Raw genomic sequence first — 15620 nt, 5'->3', positions numbered from 1 at the left:
CAGCTGTTGATCAAGAGGCATCTGGGGAAACTGCCTCATGGTGACCTCTAAGGTTAAACTGGGGAGACAAACTCCAACTAATATTAAAGGAAGAGTCTATTATACATTTTAAACCAAAGGGGCCTTGGTAAAATCACAAAGTCTTTTAATACCAAAATATTCTTCACACAAATCATCTTCATACTGGACCTTATTAAAAGCAGAAGGTATATCATTCATATCAGCTCAGGGAAATTCTTCCCATGCGGCACTGAAATAAGATTTGGGTTTTTCTCCTCATCATCTAACGTCATGTGAGTCTTTGTCAAGAAACAGACGCTGGCGTTGAATGAGGCATGGGAAAAATGAAGAGAGTTGACTGAGAAGGACGTGGTCCCCAGTCCCGTTCTTGAGGCTGGTTCTTTAGGGGGCCAGGAGGTGCGAAGCTGAACGCCTCCTGCATGAGGCTTCACCCACCTGCAAGTGTATCGGGACTCTGCCTGCATAATGTCATCGTAGGCCCTGGAAATGCCCTTGTCCCCCGTGTGTCCATCTCTTGGATGCCAGATGTCCTCCATGGGCCTCTGCCCCTGAGGTCTCACCGCACTCCTGGTGGAATTCATTGACTGGGGCCTATGGAACCCCGTTCTGTGCTGCATTTGCTCGCGGGAAAATGCCAGCAAGCCCCTCCCCTGCCTGGCTAGCGGCAGGCACTTCCTCCCAGTGGGGATTGGGGAGCACTGGCTCCTGCTCCTCCTTGCAGGGCCTCGGGGAGATTTTATGGGAACAGAGGCTCCTTTGGCCTGGGCGCTTCTGCAGGGCGTTTCCAACTGGAGGCGGCTCCAGCTCATCTCCTCTGCCTTGTCTGTCTCCATGGCCTCCATCTGTGACCCTGACCGGGTTATCTCTGCTCCTTTTACCCAGCATGGAATAGAGCACAGCTTTCCCAAGCCCCTCTCTCCCGAATACAGCTTCCCCGAAGTCGGCTGACAGACCATCCAGCCCCAGTTTCTCGTGCATCACTGGGGGTCTCAGACTTCATATCCAGCACAGCAACCTCACAAGCCCCTGAGTGCAGTGCCATGGTACTCCTGGGAGGACGAGGGAGCCACGGCTGCCACCAGCCGGACAGGCCCTCTCCTGCATTAGAAAGACACCCCTTCCTCCAGGCAGACGCAGCCTTCCACCAGGAGGTACACTGGCCCCACTGCTCCTTCTGCCAGGTGTCCTTGTGCAGTGAGAGGCCTGAGTAACTGAACACAAATGTGGTAGCAGTCATGAGAGCTAAGAGACTGCAGCCTCCAAGGCCACTACTGCCACCTCTGTGCAGTGCAAAAAGGCATGAAGCAGGTGTCAGGAGTGGGAGACCCACAGCCTCTAACTCCAAGAAAAGAAATGGGAGCAAGAAGAAAGAACAATTCCTACTGTGGTACATCTAAGCCAAGGACAAAAGAATATCTAGAAACAGCTAACTATAGGCTGGCACCTTTATTTTAATCATTTTCCATCTTTATAGATTTAAAATAAATGTAATATGTGGAATTTTGCTTTTGATGTGTGTTATCCACACTCTAGCAAGATGAACGGCCTGAAACGGCCCGGATGAAGAGGCTTCCTACCTCCAGACACAGCAGTGCCATGACCCGTGATTTTGAAGCCAAGATTGTATTTATTTTAAATAGAAGCATATTGAACTGGGGAACACATTCTAACATCCCAGCTCCAGCGGGTGGAGGAATTCTGCTCTGCAAACCTCTCTCCAGGGCTGATTTGCTGTTGTGTCCCCGCTCTGTGGAAGCCACGAGGAATGGTCATGAGGATGTTGATCCTGGGCCCCCTCGGTGTGCTAGTGACTGGCAGCAACAGTGAGGGACAACCAGCTGTGTGTGTGTGTGTGTGTGTGTGTGTGTGTGGTGTGCTCGCAGGCTGGAGCCAGCCAATACCAGGGTAGCTGTGGGCATGCATGCATGTTTACATGCGTGATCTCAGCTTTGGTTCTGCTTGAATATTCCTGACAACTGCACACTCTCCTTTCTGCCCTTCACAAAAGGGCTGTCACTCAGAGGCACTGGCCAGGAGACTGAAAGCAGCTTTTGTCCCACTAACCCCCTTCCCTGAGTAAGATGCAGGAGGAAGTTCATATTTTGCAACAACAGGGTGACTAAATTCTGGGACACCAAACAAAATTGCACTTGAAAACCCAGCCAGGCATGGTGGCTCATGCCTGTAGTCCCAGCACTTTGGGAGGCCGAGGAGGGAGGATCACAAGGTCAGGAGATCGAGACCATCCTGGCTAACATGGTGAAACCCCGTCTCTACTAAAAATACAAAAAAAATTACCGGACACGGTGGTGGGCGCCTGTGGTCCCAGCTACTCAGAAAGCTGAGGCGGGAGAATGGCATGAACCCGGGAGGCGGAGCTTGCAGTGAGCTGAGATCGCGCCACTGCACTCCAGCCTGGGCGACAGAGCGAGACTCCGTCTCAAAAAAATGAAAATAGAAAGAAAACCTTCTTGTTGGCTTTTGTGACTTGCATTCACTCACTCATTCATTCACCCATTCATTCAATTATCTAACAACCATCTGTTGAGGCTACGCCATCTGACCAGTTCCCCATCCCATGCTGGGATACAAAGCAGAACAAGACAGTGAGGGAAGGAGACAGACCTGATCGCAGGGTGACTGTCTGCTGTACACCCGGAGCCGATGGAAGTGACCTTGTGCCAGGTCCTGTGCTTGCACATATGCTTATTAGTTACCTGGTCCTCACAGAGACTGTAAGAAGTGGGTGCTCTCATTCCCCCCGTTACAGATGAGGAAACTGAGGGGCAGTGAGGTGAAATGATGTACCTAAAATCACAGCAGCCAGAAATTGACCCCAAACAGTCGGACCTGGAGTCAGGGGTCTTAATCCATACGTGACACTTCCTGCTGAAGGAGATCATGTCTACGGTGGTCCGTTTCCAAGACAAAGTGCCTTGAATTGGCTTAGGTCAGCAAACTACAGAAGAAACAGGATACACTAGGCCCCTGCTTGGATCGTCAACGCCTGCTTGTCCGCTGCCCCTGCCCTCAGTTGCCGTCACCTGAACCAAAGAAATTTAGTCTAAGATGAAAGTTTACTAGCCTTCAAAATAGCTCACTTTGTCTGTTCTTATCAGCCTGCCCGGCTACTTAGGTCATAAATACTTGAAGAGCCCCTGAGCTAACTAGGATTGCAATGCATTGTGCCTGCAACAAAATGCAGCAGGACAATCCTACAAAACAAACAAACAAACAAAAAAAAAAAAACCACCTAAAGTCCCTGCCCAACAACCAAGAGTGACATCTGGGAAGATTGTGAGCCCCGGTGTGTTAGTGACTAGCAGCAATGAAGAACCAGGGGAGGGCCCTGCACACCAGGGGATAAATTGCCTGTTAAAACCATGCTGGGTATGCCTGCCCATCAGACACTTGATTTTGCAAGACCATCATTAAGAGTCTCACTCTCAGGCCCAGTGGCACAGGCTCAGTGGCTCATGCCTGTAATCCCAGAATTTTGGGAGGCTGAGGCGGGCAGATCACCTGAGGTCAGGAGTTTGAGACCAGCCTGGCCAACATGTTGAAACCTGTTTGTATGGGAGGCCGAGACGGGCGGATCACGAGGTCAAAAGATCGAGACCATCCCGGCTAACACGGTGAAACCCCGTCTCTACTAAAAATATAAAAAAATTAGCCGGGTGTGGTGGCGGGTGCCTGTAGTCCCAGCTACTCGGGAGGCTGAGGCAGGAGGATGGCGTGAACCCGGGAGGCGGAGCTGGCAGTGAGCCGAGATCAAGCCACTGCACTCCAGCCTGGGTGACAGAGCGAGACTCCATCTCAAAAAAAAAACAAAAAACAAAAAACAAAAAAAATTAGCTCGGCATGGTGACTCGTGCCTATAATCCCAGCTTCTTGGGAGGCTGAGGCATAAGAATCACTTGAACTGGGGCGGCAGAGGTTGCAGTGAGCCGAGATCACGCCCCTGCACTCCAGCCTGGGCGACAGAGCAAGACTCCGTATCAATTAAAAAAAAAAAAAAAGTCTCACTCTCACTGTTCTCCAGGTCTCTGAGTCTGTTCTTTGGGCTTGGACAGGTGAGTTTGTTTCTCACACTGCTAAGGGGTAACTGTGATCTGATTCTTGGAGGCAGGAGAGAGATTTTCAGGCGAGGAGGAAGGGGGATCTGCAGGCAGAAAATGGTAGGGGTGATGCCAACCGCTGGGCTGGCTGGGGTCTGAGGAGGCCCTGCAGGAGGCTGGATGTGCCTGTGGAGGGTCAGGGGTGCAGGGATCAGAGGGATTATCTGAGAAGGGAAGCCTGGCATTGTTTTCCAGGCTGAAGGGCTTGAGCGCTTCCCTGTGGTCAAAGCCAAGGAGTGAGTGGTCGCTTCTGCACCCTAGAAAGACACCCAGTCTCCATGGGAGGACTGATCCTGAGAGGGGAGGGGGCAGGGCAGCCCCAGCCCAGCACTGGAGGGCCTGGCTGCTGCAGGGCCTGTGCACACCTGGAGTAGTAAGTACGTCTTGCAAAGAGCAGCCCTAGACCCAACTTAACTTTGGTGCTAGAGCTACAAACCTCTAATTGAAATCAAGAGATGTTTCTAGAAAACCTGCAGATTTTTGAGGAGGAATTCAAAGGACCGTAAGGCCTGGTCCCAGTCCTGAAGAAACTGAGTCCAGCCGAGGCGATAGGCACACACACGAAATGTGAAATAGCAATCCAGGTCCCCATGACATTCCACAGGATAGAGAAGGTGTCTCTGGACAACACCTAAGGAGAGTTCAGGAAGCAGCAGGTGCAGGCGTGCAGGTCACTGCAGGCAGCTGGTCAGCAGTGTCTTCAGCAGGATGAAGCCCAGGGGAAGGGAAACTGTGGCAAGGAGCACTGGCCGAGGATCCAGGGGACAGGTCTGGGGAATGGGGAATGGAAGGTGATTAAATGTGTATGTGGAGGGAACATAGGGGAGCCCCATTGCCAGGAAGTATTCCTAAATAGCCGTGGGCGACACTTGCGTGAGGCAGGTCCCGGGATCCTTACCTGCCCTCTCGCCTGTGTTGGGCACCATGCAGCAGCTTCATGCATCCTGCTGTGGTCTTCCATCCTTTCCATGGCCCAGTGAGCTAGGCAACCTCAAGCCTGTTTTACGGATGGGGAAGATGAACATTAGGAAGGGGAGATAACACGTCCAAGGTCACACAGCTTGGAAGCCCCCTGGGGGGATCCACAGCCAGGTCTGTTCCGAAGTCCCGGCAGCTGGGCCGGCAGGTGGGTGCGGGATGGTGTGAAGGAGAAGGTTCCCGCTGGAGAGCCAGCAGATGGACCCAGCGGGGAAGAAGAAAGAAGCTGCAGTTCAATCACAGAGAGAGGGCTGGCGGGATTTGGTTCCTGATTGGTCGGATGGGATGGGATCGAGGTTAGAGAAAAGGAGGCTGGTATAGAGATGATTCCTGGGGGGGTGTGTGTGTGAGAGGTGGTGATTCCGAGACCTGGATGGAGAAGTCAGAGGCAGGAATATCTTCGCTGCTGAATAAACATTTAAAATGGTATTTGTACGTGGTCTCTCCAACACAGTGGGTGCTCAGTCCAGATGAGCTGCACGAATGAATGAATGACTCTCTAGACTCTCTTCACTTGTATTTAACCAAAAGAAGCATCACCAGCCAGGAGCGGATTCCTCTGTTCTCCTTTTGACTCATTTTTAATGTTTTTTAAACATTAAACAATGGAGGGGGCCAGCTCACCAACCCAGATCAGCCTCCAGGGTCACCCCCTTCCTCCCCCTACTATCTCCTGGGGCCATCTTGGTCAAGTGCGAATATGATCTCATCTCTTCTCTGCCAAGTCAGCCACTCCTTTCTTTTGCTGTAGGAACAAAACCCAAAGTTTGTTTTTGTTGCTTATTCATGTGAAGTTAAATACACTTGGCGTGAAGGGTGCACTTAGAGCTAAATGAATTCTTCCCTATTCTTGGCTCTGTGTAACAACAGTCATTATTGTGCTGTACGGAGCGCCCGCCGTGGGCCAGGCGCCGTGTCTGTGTACATGTGTTACCTCCAGCCCCATAGCGGCTCTTTGCAGCAGGACTGGCTCCCACCTACAGTGGAGGAGGCAAAGCCCATGCCCTTCATGCCGCACCCACGTCCTCTCAGAGCCCTGAGCCCTGGAGGCAGGATAGGGGCAACCCGTATGCCAGGGAAGGTACCCAACCTCCCCTCCTCACCCGGACAATTGCCCGGTGGGCCCCTCTGGTTGACCTCACTGGTCTTTTCCCATTTGATAATTCATCCCAAGACTTACTAATTACGTCCTTTCCCAGTGTTTTGTGACGTTCACACCCAGGCATCAGTTTCTAGAGTCTGTTGTGTTTGGGAGCCTCGCCATTCCATTTCAAGGCGCTGCTTTATAACACGTGCCCACAGGGCGGGTGCCTGGCACTGGCTCAGCACTCGGTCTCTGCCACCCCCACTGTGGAATCCTTTCTCTTCCCTGACTGTTTCTTGCCTTTAGAATTTCTCAACCCCTTCCATGGTCCTCTCCTTCGTTTCTATCTTCTTGCATCTCAGACCAACGCGATACTCCCGTGGGCAGGCATTGCTTTATCCTTGCTGGGGTGGCCTCTCCTCACAAGCCCTGCCCCACACACCCGCTACACTGCCTAAGGGAGACCCCTACATGGCACCCTCTATAGCCCACTCCCACCCGCCACCCCCTCCAAGTGCATTGTGGAGGGGCCTGGCTCACCATCCCAGCTGAGCCTCCAGGTCACCCACCTCCTCCCCCTACTGTCTCCATCTTGGTCAAATGCAAATATGATTTCATCTTTTCTCTGCCAAGTTAGCCACTCCTTTCTTTTGCTATAGGAACAAAACCCACAGGCTCATCGCAGTCCTGCCTGAGCCTCTTGCCCACCCTCCAGTGGCATTGCAGGGCTTTCCTCAGACTCCTCTTGGCCACTACTCCCAGCTGCATGGCTGCCCTGCCACCCATGCAGTTCACACAGTGACTTGTGGAATAGTCCCTCTCTCTCTGCTGACTTCAGGTCCCATGATAATTGATTTAGCTCATCACTAACCCCCCAGCATCTAGCCCAGCCCCTGACACACAGCAGCTGTTCAACAAATATTTGCCAAATCAGTGAACAAAAAAGTGAACAAACCATCACACCCGGCCCATAACAAAAGCCACTCATAATATTTGTTAAACTAACCAGTCAAGCTCTGTTTTAAACGGTGGTAAGATACACATAATATTAAATGTACCATTACCACCATTTTAAAGTGTATCATTTGATGGTATTCAGCACACTCAAAATGCTGTGCATCCGTCACCCCATCTAGTCTTCCAGAATGTTTTCATCTCCCCCAACAGAAACCCTGTGCACATCAGCAGTCACTCTCTGTCAGCCCGCCCCTATCCCCTGGTAACCACTCACCTGCTTTCTGCCCCTGTCGCTCACCTATTCTGGGCATTTCATGTAAATGGAATCATGCAATGTGTGCCATTTGAATCATGCAGTGTGTGGCGTTTGAATCATGCAGTGTGTGGCGTTTGGATCATGCAGTGTGTGGCATTTGAATCATGCAAAGTGTGGCGTTTGGATCATGCAATTTGTGGCGTTTGGATCATGCAATGTGTGGCATTTGGATCATGCAATGTGTGGCGTTTGGATCACGCAATGTGTGGCGTTTGTGCGTGGCTTCTTTCACGCAGCATTGCGTTTTCACGGTTCACCATGTTGTAGCCTGGGTCAGTGCTTCATTCCTTTCTACGGCTGAATAATGTTCCGTCACATGGAGAGACCGCATTCTGTCTGCTCATTCATCTGCTGATGGACTTCTGAGCCTCCCATCTCAAAAGGCTGGTATGACACTTTGCCTTCTTGCAGCTGGTCCCAGAGCTACAGGAGAAAGGCAGGGATGCCTCCTGGCATAATGGACATTCTCTCTTTTGCCTGCCCCCCTTTCCCTCTTCATCTCAGGACAGGCTCATTAAACACCGGGGACGGACCAGCAGGAGTAGCAGCTCTGCCACCATCAGCGTGCACCAGGACAACCCCTCCCGCGGCCTCCTGGGACAGCTCCTGCAAGAGACTCTCATCTACAGCATCAGCAGTGGCCAGTCCAGCTCTCCCCAACACAGAAGAATACTCCCTTGTCTCTGCTTCTCACCAGAAGCTTTGAATCTTATAAACCTGCAGGCAAGAAGCATCTCCATGTTTTCTCTCCATCATTTGAGCGGGGAGGAGAAGCTCTGGTGAGGAGATGGCTATCTGGATCATCTACCTTTGTCCTCACCAGGGAACCCTCCTGGGGAGATTTAGAGAGAAAGGAAGCAGTCACTTCCTGTCGGCCCACCCCTATCCCCTGGTAACCACTCACCTGCTTTCTGCCCACACATTGTTTGTGTCCACAGCGTCCATAGTACTGGATACTCTCTGTCTAGGAGGACCTTGCGTGCTGTCGTTGACAGATGGAGGGCTGGCCCAAGGCCAAAGGGTGCAGGGACTGGAGCAGGCACAGTGCCATGGCCACATGTTGACCCAGTCTCCAAAGGACACATTTGCACACTGGACACACCTCTATCAACAAGAGAACTTTGCTTCAGTTGGTCCTTGAATTCTGCGTAATTTGTTAGATCAATTTTTTAAAAAGACAAAATAATTTTTTTAAAAAGGATCATTTTCTCTCCAAGAGTAGTGGATTATTGCATCTGAACAAATGCTTATGCACAAACCCTTCAGTCATCTCGGGCCTCCCCATGGAGGCCTGGCTTGGGTGCTTTGACTTCTCACTGCAGAGCAGCGTTGACGAACATGAGCATGCATGGATTTATTATTGGAGCAAATAATGCCAACCAGCCCTTTCTAACACTTGGCTGAATATGAAATGATTCCCAAAGACGTATCTGATGGGACTGATGTCTTAGAAAAATGCCCTCAGCACTGAGGCTTCGCTGCTTTGCAGTCACTTGTCTTCACAGAGGCGTATTCTCAGCTAGTAAAGGGGTTACCTGTTTGGCGTCAAAGCTGTGGACACACCGCTTCAGCCCCGCCTGAATTCATAATAAGTGGAGTGTCCTTGATGAGGACTTTGGATTCCTCATCTGCAGGACAGTGATAATAACATCTGTTTCATCCACCTCATAGCTTTTTTTGTTTGTTTGTTTGAGACAGAGTCTCGCTTTGTTGCCCAGGCTGGAGTGCAGTGGGGTTAACTCAGCTCACTGCAACCTCTGCCTCCTAGGTTCAAGCGATTCCCCTGCCTCAGCCTCCTGAGTAGCTGGGATTACAGGCACGTGCCACCACACCTGGCTAATTTTTGTGTTTTTAGTAGAGATGGGGTTTCACCATGTTGGCCAGGCTGGTCTCGAACTCCTGACCTTGTGACCCACCCGCCTTGGCATGTTTATGAGGGCTAAAATAAAAATGTGCCAGTATCTAATTTCTTTTTCATCTTTTCAATTCCCTTTAAAGGGTCTTTGGTCAATCATTTATTGGACAGCCCAGGCTCCATCACATTGGCTGAGATTCTGGGTGCTTTAACCTGGCTTCTCGCTATTTCTGTGGACTTGCCCTGGAATCTGCATTCCTTAGGAGCAGCCTAGCCAAGGGGTCTCTGGGCACCGACTAAGGATTTCGCCCCACAGAGGGTCCTCTGCCAGGTGCCCTGAGCATTCCCACCCTGACATCCCCTCCAGAGGAAGGACCCTTCGTGTTCCCCCAAAATTCACATGTTGACCCTTCGTGTTCCCCCAAAATTCACATGTTGAAGTCCTTACCTCCAACGTGATGGTATTAGGAGATGGAGCCTTTGGGAGGTGACACTGAGGTCATAAGGTTGAACCCCGTGAATGGGATTAGTGCCCTTGCAAAAGAGACCCCAGAGAGCGCCCTCCCTTTCTTCCCACCGTGTGAAGAAACAACGAGAAGGGCGGCAGTCAGCAACCCCTCACCAGAACCTGACCCTTCTGGCCCCCTGATCTCAGGCTTCCAGCCTCCAGGATGGTGAGAAATAAATGTCGTTTACAAACCACTCAGGATGGTATTTTGTTCTAGTGGCTGAGCGAAGACACCTTCTTTTTTAAGGAACGTCTGCATGGATTTCTGAGGTCGTGCAGCTTCCCTGACTTCACCTTTTAGTCCTGGAATATTCTTTCTCCAGTTCTCTTTTGAAGGGCTCTGTTCAATGTGTGGGGCTCGCATCCAGCAGCTCAGCAACAGCCTGTGTTCTGGCCTACGGTTTTCTTTTTTCACGATTTTCCTTTCTACAGACCCCCTGCTCCTCAGTGACAGAAGGCCACCAAGACTGCCCTGCTTCAGAACACCAGGAACCCAGCGGGCTTAACCTGGCCACCCTTTTCCTGTTTTTCTTTGGGGAGAGACTTGAGACTCCTTTTAAAATCAAGCCTAGCCATGCATTTGGAAGACTGCTTTTGTGATTCCATGCAGCGCCCTGAGGTGGGGGGAGGACAGTCCCCACCCCCTTGCTGGACACAGAGGTACTGGTTCAAACAACAGTTGTGAGGATCATGGGGACAGCCGCACTCACCCACCTGCGAGGAAGGCCGCGATGCGCTTCACAGACTGAAAGAGAAGGGCTTGCGAGGCTGTTTTCTCTCCCACTGGGCCCCACCAGTGCCCCTCTCCCTGTCACCAGGGGCTTCTATTAGGTTGGTGCAAATGTAATTGCGGTTTTTGCCATAATACTAACAAAAAGAGAGCCTGGAGGAGGAGCTGGGGCTGCTTCCTTCCTGAGGGTCCCTGGCTTCCTCTTTGTTGCCCCTTTAGCCGACTGGATGGGAGAACAAGCTAGGGAAGGGGCTGGACTGGCAGGCAGCATGGATGCCCCGAGTGTGGTGACCGCCCACTCTGCAGGGCCCATTCCTCCCCGGGGCCCCGTGAGCGGGAGCTGGCAGAGCTTCTGTAAGGTGACTCCACGGGGAAATGACACACCAAGAGAATACACACAATGACTTCGCGTACTCTAGTACAGTCCCAGCTCCCTGCTCTGAGTAGCTAGAGGAGATGATGACCCATCAAAATCCGGGGAGATGACGCATTGCAATAAATCTGTGTCGATGAGCTGCTCTTCTCTCATTCCACGGGGGTGTCATATAGACTTGCTGCTTGGTGCGGCACGGGAGATCACGCAGCAAACACCTGGAGTCCAGGTCTAGCTCCGCCTCTAACCCTAACCCTAACCACGTCGTTGTTGTCCCTGGTGAGTCGCTCAGCATCTCTAAGCTTCCACCCCTCATTCCCATGGTGGGGGTGATAATTCCTGCCTCTTACTTGTTACAGGATTTCTTACAATGTGCTAGGGAAACAGAAGCATGAGTATTTCCTAGAGCAGCAAAATTATTCCCTTCATCTTTATTGCACTATTTGGGGTAACCACTGGAATAGATAATAATTATTTGTAATTAGTACTGAGTTATGGATAGACACATGCATGCTCCTGGATTGTTTTTAAAAGCCCTTTAATGGGATTTCCTTTAACTCTTAAAGAGACTATCCCTCCAGATATTTAGTTGATTCTACTCACTGTGCTCAATAAAAACAATAGCAGAAAGGAAAACTGTAGCCCAGAAGACAGGCAAAGCACTAATTACAAGGAATGTGCCTTGCCCTGCAGGGAACAGGGGCAGCTTTCCTGATTCCTGTGTTGGGTAAGGGGAGACCCCTCTGGCCTGTGGGGCTTGGCTCTTTTCTAGAGGAGCTGCCCATAGATCAAGTGTTATTCCAGAGTCAGTGCTGGGAACGGCCAGATGGCTGGAGCTGCAGAAGCAGAACCCACAGGTTCTGAGAAACTAGGAGCAGCTCCCGTCCTGTAGTCTAGGGGCCGTCCCCAGCAAGCAAGGCCCCACTGTGGCCACCCCTAGCTGGAGCCTGTGCATGGCATTCATCAAGAGTCTCAGCATGGGGAGGGGTCATCTCACTCCAGCGGAGTCATCTCTCTCTTCCTCAATGCACTCCCGCTGCCACCTGACACATCCCTACAAACTCAACTTCTACACGATGAACACATCTGTTTTATTTTTTTCAAGGCAAAGTCTTTGCTCTGTTGCCCAGGCTGGAGTGCAATGGTACAAATGTGGTTTACTGCAGCCTCAACCTCTTGGGCTCAAATGATCCTCCTGCCTCAGCCTTCTATGTAGCTGGGACCGCAGGTGTAAGCCATCATGCCTGGCTAATTTTTAATTTTTTTTTTTAATAGAGAAGGAGTCTCACTTTGTTATCCAGGCTGGTCTTGGACGCCTGAGCTCAAGCTATCCTCCTGCCTCGGCCTCATTCCAAAGTGCTGGGATTACAGGGGCCCGGGCCAGGAACACATCATGAGGTCAGTTCCTCCAGGTCAATTCCTCCAACAGTGTGATTTTGGTTATCAGTGCATAGGTGTGGGACCAGCATTCTTTGGAGTTGGAGAAAATACACAATTCAGTTAATTGCCTCCTTGGAAATACATTTAAAAATTGGGGGCGGAGACCGGGCACTGTGGCTCATGCCTGTAATGCCAGCACTTTGGGAGGCTGGGGTGAGTGAACTACAAGATCAGGAGATCAAGACCATCCTGGTCAACATGGTGAAACCCCATCTCTACTAAAATACAAAAAATTAGCCGGGCGTGGTGGCGGGCACCTGTAGTTGCAGCTACTCAGGAGGCTGAGGCAGGGGAATCGCTTGAACCTGGGAGGTGGAGACTGCAGTGAGCCAAGATTGCACCACTGCATTCCAGCCTGGTGACAGAGTGAGACTCCGTCTCAAGAAAAAAAAAAAAAAAAAAAAAAAAATTGGGGGTTGGAGGATCTCTTGAGCCCAGGAGTTCAAGACCAGCCTGGGCAACACAGTGAGACTCTGCCTCTACAAAAAAGAATCGAGGTTAAATATTTTCATTCATAAAGTTGGTCCCAGCCTCGGGTACAGGCAAAAATGTCAAGTGACCTTGCTCCTGGGCATTCCCAAGGGAGGCTTAACCGAGCCACCTGGCGGAGGCAGGGCAGCCATCTGAGCCACATTCTTTTGTCTGCCCGGCGTGGGCACAGACTCATAGGATGCATCATCGGGATTGCCTGGGGCAGACTCTTGGCAGGCCTGGCTGGCCCGCAGTGGGCTGGCAGGCCCTGCCTCAGACGCTGCCCGGCCGCCTCTCAGCATCATGGCGTGACTCAGGCTCCCTGACAGGCTGTCACCAGGGTGGGATTTGAAGGAGCAGCGTATCTGCTATTCACTCTTAGGGTGGGTGGTGGACATCCTGGGAGGCTCTTCTAGGTTGGCACCTGTGCAGAGACACTGATCATGGCAAATGCTAGGGCTGGATTCATCTCACGTCTTTCCCAGAAAGGACATGGGACTGAATTCACAGAAGCTCCATGAGTGAAGCTCCCCTCTGGGTTTGAGCGGCCATGTCTCCCGGACTTCAGAACACAAAAGACAATTCTTTAGGCGGATCTTTGCACATGAACGTGAGCAATGGGGCCTCTATTTCCAGCTTTTAACATTTTTCTCTGTTTTTGGAGAATTTGTTTGCCTTGACCTTTATGAAAGGAGATGGAGAGAACACGGTCCCTTGGGTCAAACCCTGGCTCAGCCACTTTCTTGCTCGGTGGCCTTGAACAAGTTACTTAGCTTCTCTGAACTCAGTTTCCTTATTTCTAAAATGGGGCGATGCCCTCCTTCACATGTTGCTGTGAAAATGTAGTGAGTCCATGAAGTCAAGTACCCAGGTGGTGTCTGATGGCAGGAGATGCTCAGTACACACAGCTGTGACTTTCTGAACACCCGCCAGGTGCGTAAGAGTGCCTGGTGCATCTGTGGGGACCCGGGAGGGAGCCAGAGGGAGGCAGGGGCTCAGCCGATGGCACTACCATTTCCATCAGTCTCTCCTGGGAGGGACGGCAGGCGTGTGGTCTGGTCTTCACTCTCAGAGACTGTCATGCGGCCATCTGAGGCTCACCTGGAGAGTTAGTGCAGTTACTCAGCATTGCTACTTTCCTCCTGGGGAAGGCATCATGAACGGTGTCTCCGTAAGTCATGTGAATGATTACAAGACGAACTCACGGCTTCTCCTGGAGGGGAAAGCCCTGTCTGGCGCAGGGCCAGGCTCTGGCCACCGGTGACCTTTGGTTGGGTCTGCTGGCTCCGGTATTGACCGTGTGAGCAGGACAGGAAACAGGCTGGAAGCACATTCCAGCCTCCAGGTGGTGGAAATGACTAAGCCAGTGAGATGGAGCCAAGGAGATTGGGTCAAATGTCTCCACAGCCTCTCTGGTCTCCAGAAATCTCGCTTCCCACAGCAGCTGCCGAGAGCACTGAGCCAAGTCTTAAAAGCATTTTGCTCAGAGGGAATTCTCGAAATGTCTGCCCCTAAGGGCTGCTGGGGGGAAGCTGTGTATTTCCACTTGCTAGAGGTCCTTCGTAGGACCTGTGAAGTGACCATCACAGCCCCCCGGGCCCCCCAAGGTGCTGACCTCTCAGAATATTGAGGCCCAACTTGATAATTGAAGCAATACTAATAATATGAACCGCTTCAGAAGAAGGGAAAACTCTTCACTCAGAGACAAACTATAAATGTTTTGGACCCTCTTCTTTTCCCCGCTTCTAGAAATTTAAGAATTACATGGACAACTTAACAAAAGTCCCATATTTTTCTAAAAGTATTTTTTAAAACCCAAAAGTATAACAAAGTATAACTGCTTATAGACATGAGATTCATGACACTAGACATATCTATTAATTTCTAAAAATCTCACATCATCCCAGAACCTCCTGGGCTTGGTAGAGGAAGGTGTTCAAAGACTCCCAGCTTTGACGCAGGGATGAGGCACTGCACCCAAGACTGGGTGACTCAGCAGAGATCACCCAACAAACAATTCTCATCTCCACCTCGAGCATTTTAGAAATGTTTTAAAATGAAAAATAGAGCCGTGGATCTTGACTCTGGCCTCAAACCCAGCTACTAAAGCATTATGAAGAATAATTTAGAAACCTGGCTTCCTCCTTCCCGCCCAGAGGCCTGCCCTGCTAGCAAAGCAAGTCCTGGTCCAAGGTTTCTGGTGGACCCAGCAGGTTGTTGGAAAGCGGGCTTAGCTTGACCTAAACAGCTGGGAGCTGGGAGCTCAAGGGGAGCATGCAGGAGGAGCCACAGCCACAGTGGTTTCCTTTATGAGCAGCTAAAAATAGCAAACAACCACTGCAGAGTGACAGACACCCATTTGAAGGTTTTGGTGGGGACAGAAGCCCTACCTGGGCAGAGCTGCTGTCTCACTCCTCGGGTCGAAGGGAGATGGGGTGGAGAGAGCGGTGCCGGGAGCAGGAAATGTCACTGCGGGGGTGAAGAATACTGTGCTCTCGGAGAACCCAGCCCTCCAGTGTCTTCTGCAGTGGGAGAAGGGGACTGGGAGCTGGTGGATGTGTGGGGCTGGGAGCTTACGTAAAGGGAGCCTGCTCTTTTTCATAGATTTATAAGATGTTTCTGTTCCGGTTTCGTGTTTTAGCCAACTGCATTGTCCTGCAAGCCTGCATCATTCCTTATTTTCCCTCAATTTGCTTCTACACATAAGTAATCCAATATCTATATGTTGACATTCTCTTTGAAAACACTTAAGGGGGCTGGGCACAGTGG

General features: G+C 51.1%; 1 long non-coding RNA gene across 1 annotated transcript; it reads right to left on the bottom strand.

Moving 5' to 3' along the window:
* Positions 1 to 2391: 2391 nt before the first annotated feature.
* Positions 2392 to 15620, bottom strand: LOC103882572. Its single transcript, XR_644447.4, has 5 exons — positions 15242 to 15620; positions 8379 to 8578; positions 5038 to 7897; positions 4576 to 4909; positions 2392 to 3065 (listed from the first exon to the last, which is right to left on the bottom strand). It is a non-coding gene; the product is annotated as an uncharacterized LOC103882572 (long non-coding RNA).

Source organism: Papio anubis, chromosome 4 (genome assembly GCF_008728515.1).
Source record: "Papio anubis isolate 15944 chromosome 4, Panubis1.0, whole genome shotgun sequence".
In the NCBI taxonomy this organism is placed as follows: domain Eukaryota; kingdom Metazoa; phylum Chordata; class Mammalia; order Primates; family Cercopithecidae; genus Papio; species Papio anubis.
The sequence above is the reverse complement of the archived record's forward strand: the minus strand, read 5'-3'. Positions and strand labels throughout refer to the sequence as shown.